The sequence below is a fragment of the Triturus cristatus genome, chromosome 4_2, assembly GCF_964204655.1.
Source record: "Triturus cristatus chromosome 4_2, aTriCri1.1, whole genome shotgun sequence".
Taxonomy (NCBI): domain Eukaryota; kingdom Metazoa; phylum Chordata; class Amphibia; order Caudata; family Salamandridae; genus Triturus; species Triturus cristatus.
Genome location: NC_140586.1, coordinates 352,941,817 through 352,969,122, shown reverse-complemented (window position 1 = coordinate 352,969,122; position 27,306 = coordinate 352,941,817). Strand labels below are relative to the sequence as shown.

The 27,306-nt window shown below is 45.7% G+C and overlaps 1 long non-coding RNA gene across 1 annotated transcript in view; it reads left to right on the top strand.

Moving 5' to 3' along the window:
- Positions 1–16,504, top strand: part of LOC146833870 (uncharacterized) — a 755,352-nt gene extending 738,848 nt beyond the window's left edge. The window contains exon 3 of the long non-coding RNA XR_014960623.1: positions 9,189–16,504. This is a non-coding gene — a long non-coding RNA (uncharacterized LOC146833870). The remainder of the gene's footprint in view (positions 1–9,188) is intronic.
- The last annotated feature ends 10,802 nt before the right edge of the window (positions 16,505–27,306 follow it).

The following is a 27,306-nucleotide window of genomic DNA, read 5'->3' as shown; positions in this document are numbered from 1 at the left end:
GGAGAAGTGAGCCATACTTTTAACCTTTGTTGGGAATAGAAATAAATATTGCAGGCCAAGCTCACAGAGCTGAAGTTTGCGACTTAAGAAAGAGGCCCATTGGTGCTGCACTGCTAGGATGTCGTCTTGGAACACCAGTGCTTTCTGGCTATCAAGCTCAAGAAGGGCAGCATGTCGTGCCCCACGAAGAATATCTTTGTGTAGTGAATTATTCTGAGCACCACAGACCATGGCTGTGACCCGAGAGGGGGACCACTGAGCATGAGTCCGTAAAGAAGGAAGAGAGAGAGAGACTGGGCAGACCTGAAGGTGTTGAGCCACCCCTCTGGGAAGTCAACCATGTCCGATCCCTCCGCACCCTCAGGTTGGCCCAATAATCTGATATTGTTCAGGCGAGCTCTCCTCTATACATTTTCCACTGTGTTCTCCAAGAACTGCAACCGGTCCAGGACATCATTAAGTTGCACATGTTGCTGCGTTGTCTGCGGTCGTAGCTCCTGCAGGGTTTGCTGAACCTCAGTCACCGTGCCAGCTATTTTCCTATGGTAATCCTTTAGTAGATGAATATCAGTCATCACTGTGCCAATCTTTGCCTCCACACAGGTGCAATGGGTCTCTATGGCCTGCAGGATAGCATACAGTTCGTACTTGGGGGTGGCTGAACTCAGACGAGGGGCTCAGTTAAAGCATTTACCTGGATCAGCTCCCAACACAGGCGTCAAAGAATAAGTAGGGGTCTTACCAGGTCTGAGAAATCCCATTGTGAGTAATGTTACGTTTAGTGGCAAGGGGGGTAATGTTCAGGTGCTCAAGATTTACACTGAGAAAGCCCACTCCTGACTCAGTCGGCACAGTAAGGACACGCTAATCAGCTCCATCACCACTAAGGAGAAGTAATGTGTCAAGCGCATGGAGGCACGAGGTACAGCAGGCACATTAGACTCGCGCCTACCTGGCTGTGGGTAGGCGCCAGTACAGGCGCAATATTCCCTAGTCAGGTTTGGAGGCCTGTAGGACAGGGCCTGCCTCATCTGGAGAAGGGAGGCAAGATGTTTGGGCATGATCCAGTGAAGCCTGCTTTTCGGCTGAAAGCTGGGCACACAGGTAGATGTTGATTTAAGAAGCTAAGGTAAAGAAGTGGTTATGAGAGTTGAAATGATGAGGGAGCCCCTATGAAAGGAGTAGTGGAGGAGTCCAGGTAGCCGCCCTGCTAGTCAAGTAGAGCAGCGTGAAGGTGCTGCAACCAACAAGGCCAGGCAGCACCAGCCTATGCAGTCTGTAAGGAGATGTAAAGGCCAATCAGGGCGTGAGGCCAGCAGGTGCTAGGGATCCAGCCCAGAAGTGTCCATTTATATGAAACAGAGCCCTGGGCGGCAGGTAGTCAGAACAGCCGGGCAGGCCAGCCAAAGTAGTCTAAAGGGCCAAGAGCAACAGATGTCCAGGCAGCCACTGCAGCACATCATAGGCAAGTTCACAAGGGAAAGATAGGACCCACTCTGCTCTGATATTCGATAAGCGCTGTCAGGCACAGGGCGGGGTGAAGGCCACTGCCCCCTGGATGACAGCAAGAGCAGATAGCAGGTCTCACTAGGCAGTATAGGGCCAGTGACCTGAGTAAGGAAGTGGCATGGCCCGGGGCATCACCAGGAGCAGACCAGCAGTCCCAGCCCCTCTGCACACCCAGCCAGTGAATAACCAGGGCATGTGCCCCAGACCCAATTGACGCTCTCACCCAGCAGAAGTTCGGAGTGATAAAGTCTTAGGAAGAGAGAGGGAGGCAGGCTCAGCCACAATGCCCCAGCCGCTGTACAACAGCAACCACAAGGACCCCCGGTTCACATGCGTCACAGGCCCGTGGTCGTTGTGGATCTGGAGACACTTCCAGTACTCCCTGTGGGCTCCATCACCCCTGCTAAGGGCCCTCTGAAAATGCATGGTTACACAGGTGGTCCCTACTAATGATGAATAAACAGTGGAGTTAGGCCCTTCGGTCCGGAGCTCTGCTATCATGCCTCCGCCATCTTGGATGACTTGGTCACACCTTATAGGGTTGCCCTATAAGAAGTATAAAACTCCTTGTGTATGCCATTCATCCCAGTGTTTTCATTCTAGAGAGTTGGCCTGTCACTGTGATCTGGTTCTTCATGTAGGGCTTTCTTTTGTTCTGGGGTAATCCTAGGCATGCGGCTAGTATTATGGGTGGGCGGAACTCGCAGATCTTTCTCCATTGAATTCCATGGACTTGCATGAAAACAGATTCCTCAGAGTTCCGCCTGCCCTTAACACAGTTACAAATTTGCAAGTGCACAAAATGATCTAAGTATTCTGTTAATTAATGTGGCTCTCATCTGCTGGAGGTATCTCTTCATTAGCCTGTATTTTACACACTGCCATGCTTCATTTGTGGAATCAGGTGGTGAGGGGATAACCCAGCCAGCCATCCCTGTTTGATCTCCCTGGTACATACAGAATGCAGAATGCCTCCACTCTCTTGGTTCCCTGCCCTGTCCTGCTAATCTCAGCTGAGCTCATCACACTGGAAGTTACCTTGCGCTGACATGTGTCAAATATTAGCAATCCTTTTGTTAGTGTCCACTTACTCCCTGAGAGGTACACCTGATCAGATTCCACCTTTTTGACGGGATCTTACGGTCCTTTGTTGAGGAGGGTCTGTTCTCCTTCATTGGGGAAGTTTATTTTTGTTGCGCAAGGCCAGCGCAGGCAGAACTTCGGTATGTAAAGCATTTTCTCCTCGTAGTTTGCCCAATAGTCTGTTCCGCCCAAACGTGGTGGCATTCATACAGCACAGTCTCCTATTAGCGTGGCCTTGTAGCTCTTCAGCTGTTGATGGTGCCGCATGATTCTCTCACTGCCCCTCCTTTACCCATCTATTATATCTTGGTGTCCTGTGTTCATGTTTCCCATTCCCACTTCCCATGATTATTATATCTCCCATGGCCTACACTCCTCATGTTTCCATGTCCAAATCTCATAGTGGCAACACGCAGTCCATGTCTAATGCGACCAATTTCCGCTCTCATATTGCACACTGCCTCACTTTACTCCCACTGCTCACATATACCTCCTGCCACATGCTACTATCTTCCACTGAACTCTTGCCCCATTCTACTGGCAGCTCTTGTTCATAATACTGAACTCCGCTCTCCACTGGTCTCACTTACTAAATAATCTGCGCACACTTTTTGCATAGCGACAGAGCCACTGGGATAATCCCATAGGAGCCACCTTAAGAAATAGGGTCAGAGCTATATGCAAACATGTATCTGCAATGTTTTGGAAGAGGAAGGACAACTGAAATCAACAGAGGTGGCCAATTTCTGTGGAGAGGTTTTGCAAGGATCATGATCCTACTAAAATCAACGGGAGTCACCTTGCTGGTTTGAAAGGTAAAGACAGATATGTCCAGTCACACTGCTCCATGTCCATGTCTTGTTCTGGCATAGCCCTCCCTCAATGTACCATGATAATCTCTGCCCTCCCTTGAGTCTTCCCCATTCTTGTCGACAAACATTCCCGTGAATCTCATTCGTAATTCCCAGGACCCTTGCCCAGTGGCTTACCTTGCAGGGAACAACCTACCCAGGCTGGTGTTCCTCAGTCAGGAACTCAAAACAAGTGCAACCACCCTCGAAAAGCAGCAGCAAACAAGAGCATGTTCTACCAAAAGAAGCCCAAAATTAGAGTTGCGCTCTAGTAAACTCCACCACGTAACAGTTGGAGTTTTTGGTGAATTCAGCGTGGATTGGCAAAACGTCGCAAATTCTGCTGGCAGAACAGAGTTTACTGCCCACCCCTACTTTTTATCCAGACAGGCCGCAATATTCAAAAGTGCGTGGGGACCTTTAATGTCATAGAGCGTCCAATAATAAGTAGCAAATGTTTAATGAATTCCGGCTTGTATGTGCGCCAGTGTCCCGGAATGAGATCGTATGGTGCAAATAGGTTTATGAAGGGTCTCTGACCTAACTAGCCATGTCAATATTCGATCAGCTGAATCACCCTCTTTGTGACTAAATGAGAGCATTTAATTTTGGTTTTGGATTGCCAGGTCATTTCTTGATATTATAAGTGATTTGGTATCCCATGTTGAATTGTAGGCTTTTGATTGAAGCTGCAAGAGAGGTATACAATTGTCATGCTAGATGTATGGAATGTCGCTGTTGCTTCATTCTATTTTGGCACTTGCTATTGTCATTCTTGGTGTTGTGAAAAATGATACCCTGCTTTCACAGGATCCATTTTGGAGCCATGAACATTCTGCATTAGTTGTCCAGCTGATTTAAATCACCAGTTTTAAAGGGGTTCAGCGGGTGTTACATCCCCATCATGTCCAATTACAGTGAATTATATGTTGCATGGGAGCCTTCCTATCGGCAGGGAAATGTAAACACAGCCTAATGAATCAGTTTGATGGACATGTACACATAAAGAATTTATGTAGCAAGTTGGGTTTTTCCATTTAAAAAGATATATATATATATATTCACTTAAAAAACCATAGGTTTCACACATGTTATAGTTAGGTGGATATTTCACTCGTAAAAAACCAATGAAATTCCCCGGTTATAGTTACTTCAGATAACTATAACTCGCGCGCCCGCAATCCTGTGCTCATGACGTCACATATTACATCACTCATGACATGGTCAGTGGCATCACCCTTGACATCACTGATGACATCATCCTTGTGATAGAGTGGCGGTCGCGCGAGTTATAGTTATCTGAAGTAACTATAACGGGGGAATTTCATTGGTTTTTTACGAGTGAAATATCCACCTAACTATAACATGTGTGAAACCTATGGTTTTTTAAGTGAATTTGCAAGGTTTTTTAAATGCTAATTCCTAACTATAACGTGTGTGAAACCTATGGTTTTTTCAGTGAATTTGTAAGTTTTTTAAAATGCTAAGTTATGTATGTATTATAATTTTTTTAATATATTTATTTTTCAATAAACTACTTAATAAAAATGTTTTTTTTTTAATGGTTTTTCACCGTGCGCGCACCTCCGCGATTTAAAAAAAAATAATGTTTTTTTCTGCCTTCGGGGTCCTTCAGGGACCCCCTGACCAAGGCTAGGGGGTCAGGAACTCTCTACCCTGCCCCCTTTTCACGTTCGCCACCTTCCTTTTCCACTCTCGCACTGAAAACAAACAAAATGGCGGCCAACACTTCCTGATTTCGACCGATTCGAACGTTGACTGACATGTAACAACCAATCAAAATTACGCTCGCGCACGTTAGGGTGCGCGCACGGTGCGCCCACAGTGCGCGGCTATAGATATGTATGTGCTTTTAAATGCAATTTTCTCAGGAACTACTGAACAGATTGACTCCATATGTGCAAAAGGCACTTCCCTGACCTGAGGACTACCTCTCTGCCAAATTTCAAGTAATTCTGTTCAGCCGTTCGGGCTGTACCTTCGACTAAAGGTCCTATGGAAAAACGCATGGGGAAAACTCGTTTTGGGACCCCCTTTTTTCTCGGCCCCCGCTTGACGAATCCCCCCCAAGACTTTCAGGGTAGGAGCTGAGAGGATCACCCCATTAGTTTTGAAAAGATTCGTCAACCAGCGCCAAAGTTATTCAAAATAGAATTTTGAGATTTCCTATGGAAACACGGTCCTAACTATAACTATCTACTGGCGACTGCCAGTAGATAATATACACATATATTTATTGTATAAAAAGCACATTTAACTCTTTAGATGAACATATGTACATGAATAAGCATCATAGATACCAAAGGAAGTTTCATGTATGGGATGAATTCTGGTAAAATGAATGCATAATTGGCATACATCAGAGTTCCCAACTAAACTGAGCCGCGGCTTTTCACTTTTAAAGCCCTTCCCACGTCGCACTGGCATCCCCTGTTTATCCCTGAACTGATCTGCTGTTCAAACCTGCTTGTTCTGATGTGTGCTTTAGGGCATAAGTCCACTTCCAGGGTGGGAAAGGGAATGGACCGCCTCCAGATTTGCATGGAATGGAGGGGAAGGACTTTCTCAACACAGAAAAATATTTCTCCCTTGAAAGAATAATTTTTTTATAATAAATAACTATTTGCATAGAGGATCCTGTTTCCATTGTACAGATTTATCCACTAGGAGAGCACCATAAGGTGGTAATAGGAACGCCAGGTGCAGCTTTCTAGGCATACTCTTGGAAATGGTAGGAATACAAACAAGCATTTGCAATGCAACAGGTCTCGCATTTCCAAGAGTTTGAGCTATTGGCATTCTAAATGATAACGCCTTTGATTTATGTGTCTTGAAAACCTGCATGCAGTGCGAAAACAGAGCTTGCAGGTTTTCTAAACACATACATAAAAGGCATTGCCATTTACAACGCCAATAGCATAAACTCTGGCAAATGCGAGACCTTTGTGGCACTCGTGCTTAAGTTGTAAACATCGTAAGCTAAAGTGTGTGTGCTTTTCTATTTCTTTACTTGAAAGCAATCGTGGTACCCACGATTTAGCTTAAGATGTATAAAGCTAAAGCACGGGTGCCGCAATTGTAGCAAAAGTAGGCAAATTAAAAAAATGGCGGCTGCACGCTTTATTTTTTATCTATTTGTATACTTTTGTTACAATGGCGACACCCGTGCTTAGGCTTTGAACATCTTAAGCTAAAGCACAGGTGGCGCAATTGCTTCAATAGTCAAGAAATAGAAAAAAATGCACATTTTTTTTCTATTTCTTTACTTTTGAAGCAATGGCCGCAGCTGCGTTTTAGCTTAAGATGTTTAAAACGAAGGCACGGGTGCCACCATTGTAAAAAAAAAGTAAATACATCCATTTTAACAAGCATTGGCATAGCCAATAGGTCTCGCTTTTGGGACCTTATAAGTGTTTAGCCATGCAACAGTTGGTGTTGTTGCACCAAGGATATTGTGCTGCATAACTAAATACTTATAAGGTCCCAAAGGCGAGACCTATTGGCTATGCCAATGCTTGTTCTGGGTGGAGGTAGTTGGAGAGGTGGGGAGTCAGATGTGGGCGGATCCAACCCTTTGGGGGGAAGTAGGAAGCATAGGCGAAGGAGGCTTCATTGAAGGATGATTGAGAAAAGAAGTGAGAAAGAGTCTGGGAATCGAAGGAGGTTATTGGGAGAAAGGTGAAAAGAATGAGTGAAGCAAGATGGCGTGAGAATGCTGGGGTGGATAAATGTTTAATAAGTTTTGATGTTATGATAAACATTGAAGCGGTTTAAATTCTTGCATTCCTGTCCTAATAAGTGTTCTTTTACACATCACTGGAGAATGGCACTTGATTGCCTCATGATGAGGAGCGAGCGGCCGAGGCTGAGGGAGATGGGACTGGGGTGTGTGGTGAGGGGGCAGGGTTCCATGCACTGGTAGTGCGCTTAGGCGAAATGAGGGCGAGCTGCAGGAGAAGAGGCAGGGGGAGCAGGTCAAGGCTCCAAACATCCAGGTGGAGGAGGCCCTGGCACAGTGAGGGGAGAGGCGCGCATCTGAAGAGTGGGCGGGTTTGGCATGCCAGCTAGTTGTCTGCGGTGCAGCCACCATAAAGATCTGGAGGATGAGGGAGGAGATACGGGGGACGGGACTGGTCAGCTTGAGGTTTGGGGGCAGGAGAATCAGGCAGGTACGGGAGGCGGGAATTGGATGTAGGAGAATGTGAGGGAAAAAAGAGTGGAATGGGGGAACAGGCAAAACAAGACTGAGGCAAGCAAGAGTGAGAGTGAAAGAGGAAACAAGAGGAAACAGGATGCATAACTAAAAGAGGTAAAAGTGAGAAAGAAATGAGAGAAAAAAATTGCGGAAGCAGAAACAGCAACAAAAAAAAGCAGGAGAGCAAAAAAAGGGTTACAGCGAATTGGAGCAAGAATGAGAGGCAAAGAGAGAGAAGGAAGGGGCAAAACAACAGAAAACAAACAGAGGAAATAAAGAGACAGAGAAAAGGGTGCAAGAGTGCAAACAAGCATTGGGCGTGCAGCAGTAAAAGTAACACCGCGCGGCCGTAAAAGCGAAAGTCATCGCGATCACTCTGAAAGCGAAAGTGAGCGCGATCGAGATGACACGCTAAAGCACGCTAGGGATGCGCGTGCAGCAGCGGGGGGAGGGGCGGAGATGGTGCTGAAGGCTGGCGCAGGAAAGGCAGATGACTGGGCGAGAAGGGAGTGGGGAATGCGGGGAGCAGCAGTGCGCGTGCACGCCATCGTGCACTCAAGCTTGTAGCCAGCACAAAAATGTGGGTAGCACTTTCAAAATCCACCTACTAAATGTCTCGCAGGGCAGCGCATGCGCAGGCGAGGCCTAAAAAAGGCATGCACCGCGTTCGGCGATTGCAAGGCAAAAAGGACAGTGCTGCCGCCGTTTTTAGTGCTGAGCCATGCCGCGCTAGTTAAATAAAAAAAATAAACTGTTGGAGGAGAGCGTGCCCTTCCTGCAAAAGCACACAGGAGTAAGCCCTTTTAGAAAAAAGTGCTAGGAGGCTGTAGTTAAAACCTATTGAGTAACAACACATGGAGCAGGGGGTGTCCTCATGGTAGATTTCAAGAAGAGAAACGGTGGTACTAAGGAGAGACTACTAAGCCTATTAACCAATGAAAAGCCATCAGTTACAAAGGACAGGGACAAGAGCCAATTAAAAAGATGGTCGGAAAGTGGTCAGAGCTTTATGCCCTTTATACTGACTACAGCATGTCTCTATGAGACAGCTCAAGCACTGGCTAGGTGAGACCTAAAAAGTGGAAGTGCATTCAGCGTGAGCCTCCTGTACTTGTGTCTACCTTGTTCTTTAATTAGGCCCCGTCTTTTATAAATATATTTAAACAGGTTTGAGTATGGACAGTTATTGCATGCCTTATTGGATTGTAGGTGAAGCCACAGAAAAAGTGAACAATAAATCCTTTCATTGGAATTGATTTCTTTGATGGCAGCTATAAATTGATACTAAGAATAACAAAACTTTTGTCTGTGTTTTTTTCAACTTTAAGGTGTAAATGTTAAGTATTGTTTTCACATCTGAGATGAGTGACGACATTTGCCCTCCAAGGAGAACTGGTCATACTGATTTGAGCAAAAAGGCAAAAAATACAGTGATTTTTATAATGCTTTGTTAGATGAATTTATTTAGATAATAAATGATAACATAAAGAAAGATCTACAACTCCCCTTTTTTACCTCTTTTGTTTCAGAGCGATGAGTACTGATGTTACCCATGATGCCAGGATTAAGCTCCTGTTCGGCCAGCTCCCATGCCCTGACCGAGCCCGACCCTGTAAGCCTGGGGGCATCCGAGCTGGATGCTGATTCTCACCGGTACATCCTGGCACTCCCTCAGACGGAAGCCTGGCACAAGCATCGCCTGACCACTCGCTCTTGCACCCTTCTGGAGCCAGAGACCCTCTCTGCTCCACTGGTGTCACGGACTGCCAGCTGCGATGCCCTATATGAGCTGCGGACCCATGATGCGGAAACTGAGTTCCCCTTTGAGGGCAGTAGCATGTTGGAGGGGCTCAGTGGCGAGTATCCTGTGAGCCCTCACACCATGAAGCGCCGCAGGGGAGGCCTGATCGAACAAAGGGACATCATCAAGGCCCACGAGGCGCACAAGATGCAGAGCACACCGCAAGCCCGGCGCAAGGAGTGGGAGTAAGTATCACACAATGGGTGAGTGAAGTGAATGAAGCCATGGGTGGGGATCTACATCACATGAGCACCATCAAAAAAAGACAATACATTTCTTAAAAAATAATAACAAATGTTGACCGTTGAACTTTGAGGCTTCAACTTCTTGCTCAGTTGGTGTAACTTTGAAGACATCAACCTTGAAAAGCACTAGGTGAGATACTTGGTTTTGTAAATTGTGAAGTCAAAATATTGATTAAATAAGGACAGTGAACACTAGGTTTGTTTATTGAGGAGGCCTATTTGCTTAGATAGTATTGGCCAAATTGGAGTGTACCCACAGAAGTAGAACAGCTATCAAGAAGCTGTAAAGAAATACAACGCTGATAATAAAGCACTTTGACAACATCCTTTTTCTATTTAAAGAAAAAACCTATATCCTAAATGTCAAACCATTCTTTGAGATGCCTCCATTTATCTTCATTTAGCTTGGACAGTGCTTTGACTACACAAACTTATTTTACAAAATTACTAAACCAGTAATGATTCATTATCCATTCATTTAAACCTACCAGACACCTTCCAACTCTATGCTGGCCCTATTTAATTCCCTACCAACTGGTTTCAACTGGTTTGAAAAGTCTATTCTATACTACCCTGTAGAACTTGATTTTGTAGAGATTTTGAGATTTATAGATGGTGCACACTGCGGATAGCCATGCCAGTGCACAAATGCAGTTAAAGTACAAAATCTAGCCATGAAGCCACAGGGCAATTAACAGAATGGTGAACAATTAGTCAAAACCCAAAGTTCAAAGTAATGCACTCCACATAATCATAAGGTAATTGGAATACATTTTTTGCAGAGTTACCAAGGCTTTGCAAAGGCAGTCAGCAGGGAAGGTGTGAGTACAGTGTACAATAAGAAATGGCCGAGAGCACTATATGGTGTGATAGTACGAACACCAAGGTTGTAGAATATATATATGCATTTCTACCTTAAAGTTGTTCTAACCTATTAACAGAACTGTGGCCAGGTTAGTTTTTGATTGTAATAATAATAATAGTGTGTCTACCTCAGTGGTGTTTGTAAAAATATTTGGGTTCAAATGTGTATGCGGGGTAGTGAAGTAAGTTTGAGGGAGGATTTTGTTGAAGCTGGTGGTGCCATAGGCCTGGGGTTGTTACTAGCAATTTCGGACAAGTGGACATTCCTGGAATGGATCTACGCATACCTTTTCACTTTATAGAAAATCATTCTCACATTGATCCATGCAACCAACACTGAACTGATGTGAACTACTTTCAAAACTATATTGGACTTTTAAGCTCATACTAAGCTGAGGAAAGCGGCTGAAATCAGTGATGATTAATGGTTATTTGTAAACGTGGTTTTATTTTTTTATTAGCTTATTAATGTTTCTCAAAACAATACAGGTCAGATGAAAAATATCAGTGCAGGAGTATACAATACTTGAGCATCATCCCAATGGGAATCCCCCACATGTTTTCCCAGTCAATGACCTCATGAAACAAGATCCAGAACAACAAATTAAACAGTGCACCATCACCATCATCGTGCATCTCCACATGATGCATGAAAAAACATTTTGGGTCTAATACATATTCTAAATGGGGAAGGGGGGCAAGTAAGTGCGAGAGAAAAACCACGGGGCGGCGCACCATACCCCTCACTCATTAAACATTCAAACTGCCAGGAGTGTCCCCTCTGGTGGGCCCTGAGCTCCAATGTCCCCAATGTTGTCTCTTTGTGACAGAGGTCGCGGGGAGAGCGGGCAGATGGGGTCCAACAGCCTGTCTGGGTCTTGTTGGGCCGCGGTCATAGTATGTGAGCTAGTATACCCTCCCTACGAGCGTCTGAGTCGTCATCCCTTTCAGCGTTACAGTCACGCAGTTTTTCAATTATACTACCCCAGATCTTGAGATCTCGCTCTGCATTATTGTCAGTACAGACTCTGCGGAGTCTGCACTCCTCAGCCACTGTCCACTCCAGAAGGTCAGTCAACCATTTGGTCTTTACCAGGGGCGGGGGGTTTGGCTAGCCCAATGGATTTCTATATCCCTGCGGGCTAACACCAATCCCAACTGAGCAGATCTGTACTGTATTTTTTTACCCTTCATAGTAAGAGGCAGTAGCCCTAGGAGAAATTGTTGGATCGTAAGTTCTACATTAACTTTTGTAACCTTGCGCACCTCCTGCAGTATCTCACCCCAAAAGGGCCGCAGTTGTGGGCAATTCCACTTAACATGTCCAAAATCTGCTGGTAGTGCTCCACAACGAGTGCAACATGCGGGTCGTGTCGGGTAGACCCTACACAGGCACTGTGGTGTCAGGTAAGCCCTATATATGTAATAAAACTGTGTCATTTTGAATCTGGTGTTACTGGCCACTTCATGTACCTGCACTAGGGCCCCCCTCCATTCATCATGCCCGAGTGGGGTATCCAGGTCTCCATCCCAAGAGGGGCATTTTGGTGCAATGTTAATTTCTCTGTCTCCTGTTAGGGCTGAGGTTAGGCATGATATGATACCTTTTGCGGACCCAGGTTCCAGGGTCACCTGCAACACCTGGGATTCTCCTGGCTCTTCTGAGAACAATGTCCAGATCTCTTGAGCCATACATAACATACTCGTGTACTGCAAGAACTGTCCCGCGCCTACTCCAAAATGAGTTCCCACCTCCTCCAGGGACATAAAAACACCATTCAGAAACAGTTCCTCTTCTCTGGCAAACCCCTTTCAGCCATTTTTAAGACATCCATTGAGTCCTGTTACCGTATGTGCACAAAAGGGGGCAGCTACCAAATCGGAAAGAGCTTGGTGTATGGCACCCATTTCAACACCTGCACAACTGCCCATTCCCGTGCCTGTGCCACCTGGGTGACAACAAAGGGAGCTCCTGCAAGAAGTTCACGCCCGCACATAAGTAACTTAGTGAGCTCAGCCAGTTTGTTGGAGCCCAATAGCAGTTTCTTTTCCCAGTTAATGCTGTCCTCGCACCATAGAGTGGCATACTGCAACAGACCCACCAGACAGTATAGTTTGAGGTCACTCTAGGAGGGACCCAAATTAAGGATCTCAAGTTGGATCCTGCTCCTCTTTCCTGCTCACACCAGGGACACCAGCAATCCATCAATCCTGTGGTACAATGAGGATGGTAACATGCAAATGAGTTTTGCATTGCTTAGAGGCAGCGGGGCAACAAGAGCATTTTGCTTAATGTTACCCTTCCCATGACTGATAACGAAAGAGTGGTCCAATATCGCACTGTCATTTGTTAAAGTTAAACACACCGGTTGTCTTGGAGCAAGAGTTGTTCATCACACATTGCTTCTTCATGAGCCATTCATATGCTCATATCCAATGCAGAGTATCAATGAGAGACACCTATTTATGATCAGCGTAGCTCATCTTTGTAGTGTAGTAGTGCATGTGCTTCCACTCATCATGTCTGCTGCACAGTATAATATCTTCTGGATGTTTTGAAGTTGAAATAGTAAAGCCTCTTCTGATAGAGACTTCTAACTGCAGATTCCTAACCTTAGAATATTCCCCAAGTGCCAGACTGGATCCAGAAAATCTTGAGCAGTACCTCTGCACGCTGGTAGGTGGCATAGAATGGCTCTAAGTCAGCGACGTCTTTGTTGGAAGTGATGTCGCGGTGCCCATATAAGTGCCACCCCAGCACACTAATATCAGTTTTTTTCTTTATGCGCCAACAGCGCAGATCCGGAGAGTTACCTCATTTTTTGACCAACTTTGTTCAACCCTTGTTTGAGATATTGCTCCCAGTGTGCTAGGGGCATGCCCCCTACTAAACCTACTGGGTTTACGCCTTGTGAGGAATGTCACAGACAGATGTCTGTGTCTGATTCCCACTTGCAGAAGAAAAACAAGTTGAAGCTAGGACCTGCTCCAGCACTCTACCTATGGAGTGGCATCAGGACTAGCTCCACACTACCCAAAGTTCCTTGGCACTGAAGAAACTCCAACCCAGTAAAAAGAATTTAACTACACTATGCACTCCATCATTGCTCAACCGACTCCCACTTGCGTGCCTTAGAGCCCCACGGAGCTGCGAGTGCCCCAGTTGGGTTACCGCTGGTGGTTCTGCCCCCATCACCATCTGGGTTCTCTGGATCTACTCCTTGATCTGGACTGATGCTGACAAGGGTGCCTTTTTCCACCTCAGCTCACTCCATTCCATGGCTGACCCCGATACTGCTTGATATCGATGTGCCCATCCTTATCCCCTACTCTGAGCCTGCACCACCCTGATGCCGCTTGTCATCGTTGCTGGCGCCGTCCAGGCATTACCAAGCCCTGGACTTTCTGCCACTGGGTAATCCCTTCCTCCCTGCAGGACAAGATGAAGAGGAAGGGTTATGTCCTATGGAGGAGGACCTTGATCCACCTGAGAACTGGTACGAGGACCTGGGTGATGCCAGTGGGATGAACACCTTCCCCAGACTCTGTCATGATTTCCCCTCCAGGCCCAGTTTTGGAAGAAGGTGCATTATTTGCCACAGTGATGTGCAGGACAGCGAAGGTCCTTGACCTGCTGCTGCCTGCAGTTAAAGTCAAGACTAACGTCTTGAGTGAGGTTCTTCAGCCAGAAGTGGGTTTGGCTGAGCCCTTGCTCCCTTTTAATGAACCCCTCCCTGTTGTTCTCCTGTGGCGTCCACTTACCAGATGTACCCTCCAGTACAGCAACCTATGCAGTTCTTTTGTGGATGGGGTCAAGGATCTCATAAAGGAAGTGGGAGCCAAGACAAGCAAGCTGTCCTGTCCCCCACCACTCTGGCACCTGCAGCATCTAAGCTATTTTAGTAGACCCTCTGTCCCACATAGCCATCCCATTGGTGGTTTGAAAAATTACCACCTGCCCAAATGGTCTGTAATTACTTCCAACAAGTGGGTACTTCAGATTGTGCGAAGGGGCTATGCCCTCCCATCCTTGGACACCCCTCTGCCTGTGCCACTATCCTAAGAATGGCTGATGGAGGATCACCCCTCCTTGATCTATCAGGAAGGGCGACTCTTTTGGCCAATGGAGCTATCGAGAGGGTGCCTGAGCCAGTAGTAGATCATGGTTGCTTTTCCTGTTACTTCCTGGTGCCAAAAAAGTATGGAGGACTCTGTCGTGTCATGGATCTGCACCCTCTCAATGCCTTTCTGCAGAAAGAGAAATTCATAATGCTCACCCTGACTTAGGCTATGTCTACCCTGGACCCTAGAGACTATATGATAGCATTATATTTGCAGGACGCTTATTTCACTGCCTCAGTGATGTGTGACAGAGATTGTGCTGCTGCATCATCCAAGTGCACCCAGTCGGACAGTGCAGCTGCAACTACAAGCTCTGCCCGAGTGGACAGTGCAGCTACATCAATAAAAGGTGCCCATCGAAGGGTTGTGCCACCCTAGAAATCTGCATCATGGTAGACAATGACCTCTGACCCCTCAGCCCAAACCACCATTCCACAGGAAGCCTAGAAGGGGTTTAATCATCAGCCAGAGACATATGTCTGCATTGGAGCCCTGCATGTCTGCACAGACAGCATGCGTCAACCTTCACTGCTGCCACTGGTGGTCGCGGTCTGAATGCAGGAGAACCTCCAGTCTGCACATCTCTTCAGGGTAAGGAAGTGACCCAGACACATGCTGTGGGTCCCTGCCAGTTACCAAAAAAGTACTGAGTGACCCTCTGTGGTGAAAAATAACAATTAGGGACGGGTGAGTGAACTGAGTGGAAAAACTAGCAAGAAAAGGTAATCTACACCTGTGCCTTGATACCTGCCCAGATGAGCTCAAACTGAGAAAGGGAGGAACCTTCCTAGCCTACCCAACAAACACCTGGGAGGATGGGGTGAGAGGGCAAGGCCTAGGGCAGCAGGAACAATAGCCCCAGTGCCAATGAAGCTTTTGATAATGCAGTCTGTTCTGTGGAGTATTGAGTTTCCAGTGTATTAAAGTACCTCAAAGTAAAGTATTGGATTGGACAATCTGGTATCGCACTACTGGGTGATTGTTGAGCTCAGAGCTTGGGTACCCCACAAACCTTCTTGTAAAGCTTGTTACTCCTCGCCAATGCTACTAGTGAGAGTCAAGTGCAGACGCTTTGCAGAGGCATACTAGGATGAAGCCCGGGACATCAGAGGCAAATGACTCCAGCCCCAACAACTGATGTCCAATAGCCTCTACACGCCCAGTGGCCAACTGGAACGGGGTCTGAAATTAAGTGTTTAAATTATATGGTTTCAAACTTATGGTAAACTTGTTGTGTCATCCAGGCTGGCTGGAGCTGTAGGAAGAGTCAACTGGGTATTTAATGGGACAATTGGGTTTGGGCTAGTGGTGACAAGAAGAGTTGGGAAGGAAAGTTAAGAAGTATGTTGTAGACTTACTGTGTTATGAAATAAGTCCTTTTGTTATTATAAGGATATGAGTACCGTACTCGAAAACTAACTTGGGTAGATAAAAGGACAGAATTGACAGATGGGACACAATGGAAGTGAGCAAACGTGTTTAGAAGTCTCAGAATGCGTAAAGTGAATAATATGATGTTAAACCCTAAGTGAAAGTGAAAGTAGAACAATTATATGTATGTCAAATATGGACAACAGGTTTCTAAAGTTGAAAGTGTGTGCACTGAGACAAAGAAGTTCATTCAGGTGCTTTGAAACTCTGTGAAATTGAAGGATGGGAAAGTATGGCACATGAGTAGAATAGCTTTTGCTTGAGACAATTGTTTTATGTTTTGTTACTGAGGAAGGTTACGTAATTTGTGGTTGGATGAGATACTGCATGTTGAGGGTGGGTGTGAAAGGAATGCAGGCCTACTGATTCATGAGGAAAAAAATAATACTAAGCTGTTGGATGCACAAAGGAATTTGGGTGCACCGAGGAATTACATTGTTTTAAGAAATGAATAGCTTTTGCTTGAGACAAGTGTGTTAAGTTTTGGTACTGAGGAAGGTTACTTAATTTGTGGTTAGATGAGAATCTGCATGTTGAGAATAAAAATCAAGCATCAGGCAGGGGTTTTTTAAGAAAAATTAAAACACCTAAAAAATGTGGAATATGTGCGTTCATACATTCTTAGGTATTTACCAGGTCTAAGCATATGTAGTTTATTGTCCATGTTATTGCTGATTGAGATTTTTGAATTTTCTTTGTTTGATCTATTTGTTCGTCAATTTATTTTTGTTTTCGGTTTGTTAAGGAGGAATATAGTCTTTAGTAAATGTATGTAATTCTTTTACACCAAATTATTTAAACTGTGCTTAGCTCAGTGTTCCACTTTATTAATGGAGCTGTGTCTAACATAGGGCATCATTAGGATGGCGTGCGGACTTTGTCCGCCCGCCATCCTGATGTAAAACGGGACCGCCCGCCATATGTGCGGCGGTCCCGTGGGGGAGATTAGGATGCACCCGCTATACTGGCAGGCGCATCACGCATTTTTAACATTGCTGCGGGCGGTGCTTTCAGCAGGAGTCGCCGCAATGGTAAAAATGCATGTTGTGCGTTTGCATGCACAAAGTGGAAGGCACCGCATGGTGCCTGCCGCATTGTGCATGCAAATGCATGGGGGTATCATAGGTACCCCCATGTGCACCCCCACAGCCCCCAACTTCCTGGTGGCCCACAACGGGCCCCCAACTGTGAACTCCTCATGCTCTCCGCCTGCATACTAATATGGATGGCGGTGTCTAGCAGACACCGCCAACATATTAAACCCTTTTCCTCCCGGTCGACTCATCGACCGGGTGGAAAAGCGGCAGACGGTACCCCCCGCCATACTGATATGGCAGGGGGTAATTGGCATGTGGGCAGTGTAGTATGGCAGGCGGATCGCCACCGCCGTTTGGGCGGTGGCGTTCTGCCCGCCATACTAATAGACCCCATAGTGTTTGAGACACAGCTGTTTGGGTTCAAATGTGTATAAGGGGTAGTGAAGGCAGTTGGATTCAGAATATTTGTGAGGAGAGTTGTGCCACAGGCAGTGCTTAATTTGAGCCAGTGGTTGCCAGTGAGGGGCACCGGCACTGATTTTTGGAGATCGGCACTTATTTTTCTGCATCAGATATTTACCAAGGGCAAAAGAGAGAAAAACACCCAGGTTGGAAAGACAGAGAAAGAGAAAGACGGCAAAAACATCCCAAAGGGTGAAAGCAGGAACCTGCAAGAGCAAGAAAAAGAGGCAGGTAGTGTCTCTTAGTGAATTAAAAATGACTACCAGCCTTGGTAGTTGGCACGCTGACGGTTCCCTCCATCGGCCGCAGGCTTCTGAGCAGAGCTTCGAGCACCAGCACTCTTTATTTTATAAATTAAGCACTGACCACAGGCGAGGGCTTGCTATTAGCAATAAAAAACAATACAGAAGATGGTGTAGCATCGTTAGAGCACCGTCTCAGTGGACTTTGGTTGTAACTAGGTCTGGTTTCTGGTCGTATTGCACTATAGAGAAGTTATCAAGCACTCTGTGAAAGAGCAGGGGACTGCAATTCAAGTGAGAAAATAAAGATTGACAGATAAATTATAAACAGTACGTTCGTCATGAGGCATGGTGACTAAAAGAAGTAGGCAGTTGAGAGACACTGTTTATCTGAAACTGCTCAGCCTTAAATAATGTCTGCAAAAACATGTAGGCGCATCAGCGCAGAAAAGTGGAAGCATGTTTGAAACTTTCTGATATTGCACTAGATATACTTCAAGAAAGCAGAGAGCGTTCAGTATTCTGTGTAGTGCAACCGCTTGGCAGATTTTTACTGATAACATGCATAACTTGGGCACCTCCATTTGACTTCTCGTCAGTGCCGTCTTGGGAGTTTCTCGAGCATAATAAATTAGGGGGTGGGCCCTAATAAAACGGGTGGGTTCGGCCACCTATAAGGCACAAATGAAAAAATGTACCCCAACTGTAATTTTGAACTCACACTTTAAATTCTAGGTCAAGTAAATGAATTCACGTGGCCCCACGTATTTATTTACGGGAATGTTTTTTCATCTCATATGAATATTTCATATACACTTAAACATATCTTCCAGGCCACATTTCAAACATCAATCACATTTTTCCATTGAACAATCCTAAATAAGCATTACAAAACGTATAACACTGTGTGCATACAAAACTCAAAAACCGGAAAAATACTCTGAAACGTGCTTTTACAGAAGGGAGTACATCCGTCGCGCGCTTCGAACCCCTCCTTGCTTGTGGGTTCTCCTCAGGACCCTGACCGGTTATGCTCTCATTCTTCTTTGACTTCACCCAGTAGGTTGTGCGGTTTTGTTTTGACTTATTACGCGGTTTCTTTTTTCTTTCAACTGGTTTTGTCAAGTTCAGCCTCTCTCTGGCTGATGCTCCCTCGGATTTTGGCGTTTCCTGACGCAGCAATCCGAAATGCCGAAAACCAAGGGAGCAGCAGCCGGAGAGACACTGACCTTGACTAAACCAGTTGAAAGAAATAGAAACCACGTGGTAAGTTAAAAACAAACCAAAAAAATGTTGCAGAAGACGTCCCAAAAAGCACAATATACACGGTGAACTGAAAGAAAAATGAGAGCATAACCCGTCAGGGCCCTGAGGAGAACCCCCAAGCAAGAAGCACGCAGACGGATATACTTGGGGAGCTGTAAACCTGACCCCATAAAAGAAACACACTTCTGGAACAAGATGTTTAAGCCATTAAAGGTTCTAGTAATTAATAAATACAGCATTGTCTGCATACAGTAATACTGGGACCTTTTTCTTGCCAATGAAAAGGGTGTCTGAGATTTTGTTTGAGAGGACTGAGCCTAGTCCATTGATATACCCAAAACATAAAATCAGAGCCAAGGCACGGCCTTCCTGTACCCCCTTCCCCAACTCAAAGCTGTTGGTACACTCTCCCGAAGGGCCGAACCTCACTGAAGCTTATAGGTCATAGTGTAGAGCCCGAAGAATTTCCGCTAGGCCACTATCCACTCCCAAGCTGGTTGGAGTCCCTCATACAGTTTGGATCTTACCACGCTGTCGAAGGTGCAGGTCAGACCCAGGTAGGCCAGGCAGAGGAGCCTTGCTTAACAATGGTACATGTACTAATCAATGCAGATTCAAACATTGATCGGAGTAACATTGTAGTCTTAAACTCTGTTAAGACCTCACGTATAAGATGTACTAGATGCTCTATGTATATTTGCAAGGATATCCCAGTGTTTCCATGCAGGATTTTTCATAACTGGGTGTTGTTTTTGATGCCAGCGGGAATCGGGGACCCTGCACATTTAAGGTGTGTAATAGATTAGTGAGTGCGGCTGGGTATATTTATAATATAGCATCCTCATTGGAAGAAAACCAGCCCCCCCCCCCCCCCCTTTTGGAGGTCTATAGGAGTAAAGACCTTCCCATTCTTACGTATGGGGTGGGCATTTGGGTTATTGCAATACCAACTCCCTCCAGAGGGAACAGAACAGGGTGCTAGGCAACTCCTGGAAGTTCCACCTCTGCCTGTTCAACTTTTATTGTGCAACAAGAGTTCGGGTTGAATACGTAGCGGATATTATCAAAATGGCCCTCCTTGCTCAGTGGTGCGCAGTATAGGCAAACCCACACGCCTCATTCAACAGGTAGGTCATCGTAGACTGCCTCTCATGTGACAGAGGAATGAAAATCCCCTGGTTAAAATATATTACGTTGGAATTGACAAATCTGTTTAGGCCGGACCTTTTTTCTAGTCCTGCAGCCATGACCAAGTCTGATTTGGTTTAGGTCAAGAAAACCTTTGAAGCAACGAGGCATTATCAAAGGAGGAAACAGACCTGTCAGAAATTACCAGTAGGGAGCCTGGGACGCTCCAAACCACATTAGCCATGGAACCGTATCTTGGGTGGGTTGAGAGCACTTGGGACAGATTGCTTTTAACTAGATTCAGGCTGGGCTTTGTGGGATAGCACCCCTGTTTCCCCCGGAGTCAATTTATCCCACTAAAGTTTAAATTTGCAAATGCGATGGATCTTGTCCCCAGAGTTTGCTTCAATTTAATTTTTTGTCAGTTTTATTCTGTCTAAACTAAACAATTTAATTTAATTCCAGCTTTGAGGGTGTTTAGAATAAAACGATGTGGTGCTTCCCTGGTTTATTTGCAACAGTTAAATTCCCCTTACCTATGTGCAAATATTTGCTCCTTTTTAAAATATACAATGCAAAAGAAAATCTGTTATATTGGCACTGTATGCTGCTGGACGTGTGAGGTAGTTTTTAATTTACTTTTTTTTTAAAGCGCCTGTGCCATGTTGCAATTTTTGTGTTTTAAAATTTGTGAAATTCCAGGAGCTATTTTGTATAATGGAATGGTTTTAAAATGTGCTTATGCTTAAAGAAAATCCTTTTCATTCTTGCACTTAATGTTGTTGGACAAAAGAGCTCTCGCATTAACTATTTTGTTAAAGTGCTTACTCCCTGTTTCTGCTGTTTCGCAATTATTTCTGTTTTTTAGCTGTATCCTGTATAACTGAATGATTTGAGAATATTTTTGAAGTCATTTTGATGTACTTTCATGGTTGCTTTTGTACACGCAATAACGTTTTTAGATTGATTGATTGATTGACTGAGTTGGGAACTACTATTATCAAATGCCATAAACATAGAATCCCAAATCAAGTATATGTCACTGCCTGGCATCCCTTGTCACTGCCTGGCATCCCTTGTCACTGCCTGGCATCCCTTGTCACTGCCTGGCAGCCCTTTCAAATCTGCAGTTTTTGCATAGCAAAGTTTATTTTTTACACATAGCACAACCGATCTCCCTGAACACAAGCAGGTCTTAATTGGGCTGGACCTTAGAGGGAGTGGGCACTAGATTTCATTTTTTGAGCCAGAAACTCAGGGCCTCATTTATTGAAAGTGTTGCATCACTGCGCTAAAACAGCGATGCATCACTTTTCACTGCGCCCTCCATGCAACACCATGGATGCGCCGTATTTACTGTACGGCGCTCCATGTCGCAAAGAGTGACAGATGCGTCAGGAATCCTGATGTATCTGTTGGCCCAAAACTCACACATTGCTCAAGTTGTGTTGTAAGCATGATGCAAATCCAGCAATGCAAAGGGAGGCCTATCCACATCGCACTGCGTCACCCTAACACCTACTACGAGGCAGGCGTAAGGTTTTGATGCAGTGGCGTCCTAGACTTGATTGTGCCACTTCTGCGAGGCTTACTTGCGGGGGAATGGCCACCCTGCATACATTATACCTGACAAAGGTATAATGTGGCGTAGGGGTTTACATGGTGACACATCCTCCTAGATTTGTCCCTTTCTAAATATGGCCCAATGTGATACATTTTTTATGCCGCCCCTTGCATCACGAAACGTGACGCAACGGCGGCGCAAAAGTGTCGCCATGGGCTCATAAATAAGCTCCTTAGTTTTCATCATTTGATTTTTACCCAGAGCAAGAGAAAGGCACCTGAAGAGTGGGTTAAGGGTACAGGAAGTGTAGGGTCCAGGAGGAAAAAAGCATGAGGTTGAAGCAAGACTAGACAGCTTTGTTATTAAGCAACCACAGCATTGACAGCAATGTGACAAGCTCCTACTTTGAGTTCCTGTAATTTTTATTTTACTTTACAAATTAAGCAAAGGGTGCCTGCAGGAATTTATTGACATGTTATACATGGAAGAAGGACCGAAAAGAGAAAGAAAATGCTGCAGGCTGGAGATAGAAAAGTGAGTGTGTTAATGTGGGGGGGTAATTTCTTGGATACGGTGGGAATACGTTTTTCACCTGATGGCAGCATACATCACTTAACCTTAGTTTGTACATTTATTCATGTTAGGAAGGATCCTTATATTTCATTTCAATTCTTGTCAGAGACTGGCTAGTAAGTAGTCAATACTTGAATGTCACTGTTGCACTTCAAAAGGCCTTGTTTCTTGTTATGTTCTGACTTTGATCAAACCTGATGGTTTGGAGGCGAGTAGGTACTTGTCTGTGTTTTGTAGCAGGATTTTCTAGGGGCTCACTTCTGAGTTGGTGAAGTCCCCTGTTTCTTCTGAGTGATGCTATCAGTGTGTTTTAGAATCTGGGTGTTGCTCTGGAGCAAGCCAAGCATTTGCCAGAATCTGCAGTGGTACTGGAAAAGGCTTAGTTATTATCAGAACCTGAACAGCACTGCAGATTATTATAGGGTCTGTGTGCTGTGCCGGATAAAGTCTAGTTCTTGCATGCGCATCAGTATGTTCAGTTCTTGGGTGCAGGAGTTGTGCAGTAGAAGGTCCAGTTCTCGATGATGCCTGGGTGCACGGTACCCTACAGTTCCATTGCTATGTTGGGAGGCTTAACCTCTTCAGTGCCCATGACTAGATAGTCTCGTCATGGAGCACGGTTGCGCTGTGTCCATGACGAGACTATCTCGTCATGAACCCCACCCACTAGTGCAACGCCCGGCACAGGAGGGGGAAAGGGCGTGGCACTGAAGGGGTTAACCTATATTTTTTTAGGTCTGGTTTAGAGACAGCTTTAGCTGTCATGCAAGCTTCATTGACATTTTGTTCTACAGCAAGCAGTATCCTATTGACTCTCTCTTACCCTGCGAGTGCATTTCAATTGATAACGTGTGGACATCTGCTTAAAAAACATTGCAATTTAGTGTCAGTGCTCTTTTCTTTTCATTTTGTATCTTTTTTTTAATCCTTTTTAGTCCTCCTTAATTATTTATTCTATGACATTAGATTACAATGATTAAAAGTCAATACCACTTTTTCTTTGCACAAGCGAAACTCATAATTTCTTGTATTGTGAATGAACACCCTTCGGCCCTCATATGCAGTGGCCCCTTTATTCCGATGGGCAAAGGAACAGGAGTTTCTGGACCCTTCGCAATTTTAACTGGTATCTGCTTCCTTTTTATTTGTGGTACATGCTTGCAATAAAAAAGAAAACAAAAATTAACCATCCCATCAACTTGTCAAGGCCAGACCTATTCACTTTGTCAATTCTTGTTTTAATCATAGGGTGCCGGTGATCTTATTGTGGGTCTGCAAAATATTTGAGACAAGTTATTTTTACAACATGCATTTGTCTTGTTTCCCATATTTGCAATGTTACCCCTGCATAAGGGGTGTTTGCATGGCATCTGTGCCAGAAGAGCCTGGCAGCACATGGCTAATTGCGTCTTTAAAGCTCTGTTCTAGTCTCTTAAGCATTGTCCTGACATGGTATCTTTCTGGGAGCCAGCACTGAAGGCAGGTTAGCAAGAAAGCCATCAAATCTTCAATAGATAATTTGTTAAATACCATCTGCTTTTTCTTCCCGGGTGCGTCATGCCACATAATTACAAATGTCTTCTTATGTGGGTGTGGATCAGTGGAGTAACAAAACTTGAGGGGGCCCCCTGCAAGGTACATGGAGGGGCCCCTACTCCGGATTTAATCAGGAGCTCTTGGGCCAGAGTACTAAGGAGGTACCCTGCAGCTCAGTCCCCCTCGCCCCCACCACACCGTGGGGGCTGCAGGGAGCCCGTGTTACGCCACTGGCATGGATGAAAGATGTAGGACGACCTTCCAGCTTGGTACACGTTTTAATGATCGCACTTCTCCTTTGGTGCGATTTAGCCTCCTCACTGTACTTCATCGGATTGAAAAAAGCTATTCCATGGAGGGTTGGACTGGCCTTTTGGGCAATCAGGCAGTACCCAACGGGCCGGACTGACAGGTCAGTGTGTGGGTTGATGTTTGGCTGTTTCTAGGTCTTTTTTGGCCTGTTGTATGGTCTGCTGGGCCGGTTTTCCCTGTTGATTTCCTTGCTATGGAAACAAAGATTGCCTGCAGCAAGTTCAGAGCCATGCAGTATTACCTACCTTGAAAAACACTTGTCTTTATAAGTTCAACACTGCCCGAATTCGAGCATTCGAGACCTCTTGTATATACTTTAGTACATACTTTAGTATATACTTAAATGTTTGTACTTTGTGGGCTCTGGAGATCAGCCCTGGGACTTGTCTGCTTCTGCTTAGGGACATTTTTTTTCTGTTCAACTGCCTCTATTTAACTGTCTTGTTAGAAAACGACCAGCAGAGGTCAGTAAAATACCAGAATCACTTTAGCATTCTCTAGATTCCAGTCCATAGAAATTGTCTTCCACAAGCACCCGTAGACAATAATATTTTTTTCAAATCTTGTATTTTCAGTGATATGACCGAAGGCCCTGCTTTTATATTAAAAACAGAGCTTTGGACTATACCATTTCCCGCTGAAAGGCAATATTTCTCTCCATGTGTTCCCATACCGGGCATGCCACGCAGTTTGGTGCCTACTTTCCCTCCATGTTAAAGAACATGCTTTAGGTGGTTTCAGTTGAACAGCCTAGTTTTGAGTGCCTTCGGCAATCCCAGGAGAGAGATGGAGGTCCAGAGGTGCAGAGGCAGGTCGTTCCAGGATCTTTCCGTGAGGTAGGAAAAGGAGCTTCCTCCACTGTTGCTTCAGCAGATGCGACGGGGGTGCATGAGGGAGAGGGAGGTGGAGCACAGGTGTCTGAAGGGTTGGTGGAAATTCAGGCGGTGGTAGATATAGTCTGGTCCTTATTGTACAGGGATTTGTAGCTGTGTATAATTGACATCTCTTCTGCATGGGGAGGCAGTTGAGTTACTTGAGGCGAGGGGTGATGTGGGTCTGTTTGGGGAGGTCGAGGATGAGTCTAGCCGTGGAGTTCTTTATGGTTTGAAGTTTCTTTAGGAGGATAATGCGGATTCCTGCACATAGTGCGTTGCTGTAGTCCAGATGACTGGTGACTAGAGCTTGAGCGATGGTGCGCCTGGTGTTGATGGGGAGCCATTTGAAATTTTTCCAGAGCATGCGAAGAATGAGAAAGCAGGCATATGAGACTGCGTTTAGCTGGGTTTTTATGGTGAGTTTGCTGTCCAAGATGATGCAGGGATTATGAGCATGGTCTGTTGGAGTGGGAGAGGGTTCTAGTTCTGAGGGCCACAAGGAGTCGTTCCACAGGGAGGTGTTGTTCTCGAAGACCAGCACTTCTGTTTTGTCTTTGTTGAGCTTCAGGCATTTGTTTTACATCCAATCGGTGACTCTTGACATACACCTGCGGAAGTTTGCTCTCCTGGTAGAGGTGTCTTCTGAGAGCGAGAGGATTAGCTGGGTAGGATATGATGTTTAATCCATGGGCTCTGATGATGTTGTCTCAGGGGGTCCTGTAGCTTGCACTGTGTGCCCCAATGAAACTCTACCAACATGCATGCCTCTAGTAAAAATACAGCTTAATGTTCTTATGAGATTCAGGGTAGCCACCTAGAGAAATTCCACAGTATCACTTTCCCATGCTCCTCCAATCACTTCAGATACAGAGATCATGCTCTTTTATTCCTTCAGCTCTTTCCTAAGCTGTTTGTGCCACTACACACATGGGTATGTATGTATGTATTTCTATAACATAAACCTAGCCAAAAGCAGGGTAGCTCTGCGGCGTGGCCAAGCTGCGATGAAGAAGGCCGCTTCTTAGAGCAGCTCCGCTGTTCAGAGCTCAACCCCCCAGCCTGTCCGTTGATTTATCAGGGACGGTTGTCCACAGACCGAGACCCCGACAGTGAGGGGTGCTTGGTGAAATGTGCGGACCACCTTACGGCCAACAAAGAGGCTGTGGGGCCTGAGATGGGTCCCGTGGCCTGGAGATGAACAGCAAGCCTCGGCTTCGATTAGGGAAAGGGCAGTCGCGACGGAGGCACGATGACCCAAAGTGGGTGGAGCTTAGGTGGGAGCTCTCGATTGTCGTTGGGATGGCGGATCAGCTGAACGACGATCCAGAGAGTGGATTACTGCGGAGCCCCGACAAGAGCACCCTGCGCACATTGAGTACAGGCTTGAAGATTAAGGCGATGCCCCACGGGTGAAGCAAGGCCCCGTGATGCCAGCAGTGTGACGCAGTTTGACAGCAGAGTAACAGACTAGATTCCTGCTCACTGATGGGGAGAGGCAAGTGTGCAGAGCAGTGTCTCTAAGCCCAGAGGGTGGGAGAAAAGCGAGTGGTGGTGTGTCGTCGGGCGGACAGCTCTTACAGTCCAGGCTTGCACTTAACATTGGGAGAGATGGGATGGAAAAATAAAATCACACAGGTCACACCACTGTGGGAGTCCCAACTCCTCGACTCATTGAGGGAGGGACAGGAGTTTGTCAAGTGAGACCTGTTGGGCATCTCGACGGTGGGGGATGTGTGGAGGGCGTGCGGTATTGGACCATTTGCAGATCTACAGAAAGAGTATATCCTAGCCCTAACAGAAGCATTCCGATACATACGACTCCAGCACAGCACTCCCTGCAGGCTGCCCTCCCTAAGGGGGAGTCCCTCCCAGAGTCTTTACACTGGAGCGCAAGTTATTGGAGGAACATATTGCCAAGAAGGCGATCTCATTAACATACAAGAAATTAATGAATCATGCACTTGACCAATTAACTCACTTAAGGGAAAAATGGATGAGAGACATTTCAGAGTTGCAAGAGGAAGAGTGGATGGAGGCACTGGCCTTCCCTCGAGAGGCAGCTATTAGTGCCCAATTTCACCTGGTGCAACTCAAAATCCTCCACAGGGCCTACATCTCATGCACCACATTGGCAAAGATGGGGAAACAAGCCGCAGCGCTTTGTCGAAGAGGATGCAGGTTAGAGGGTA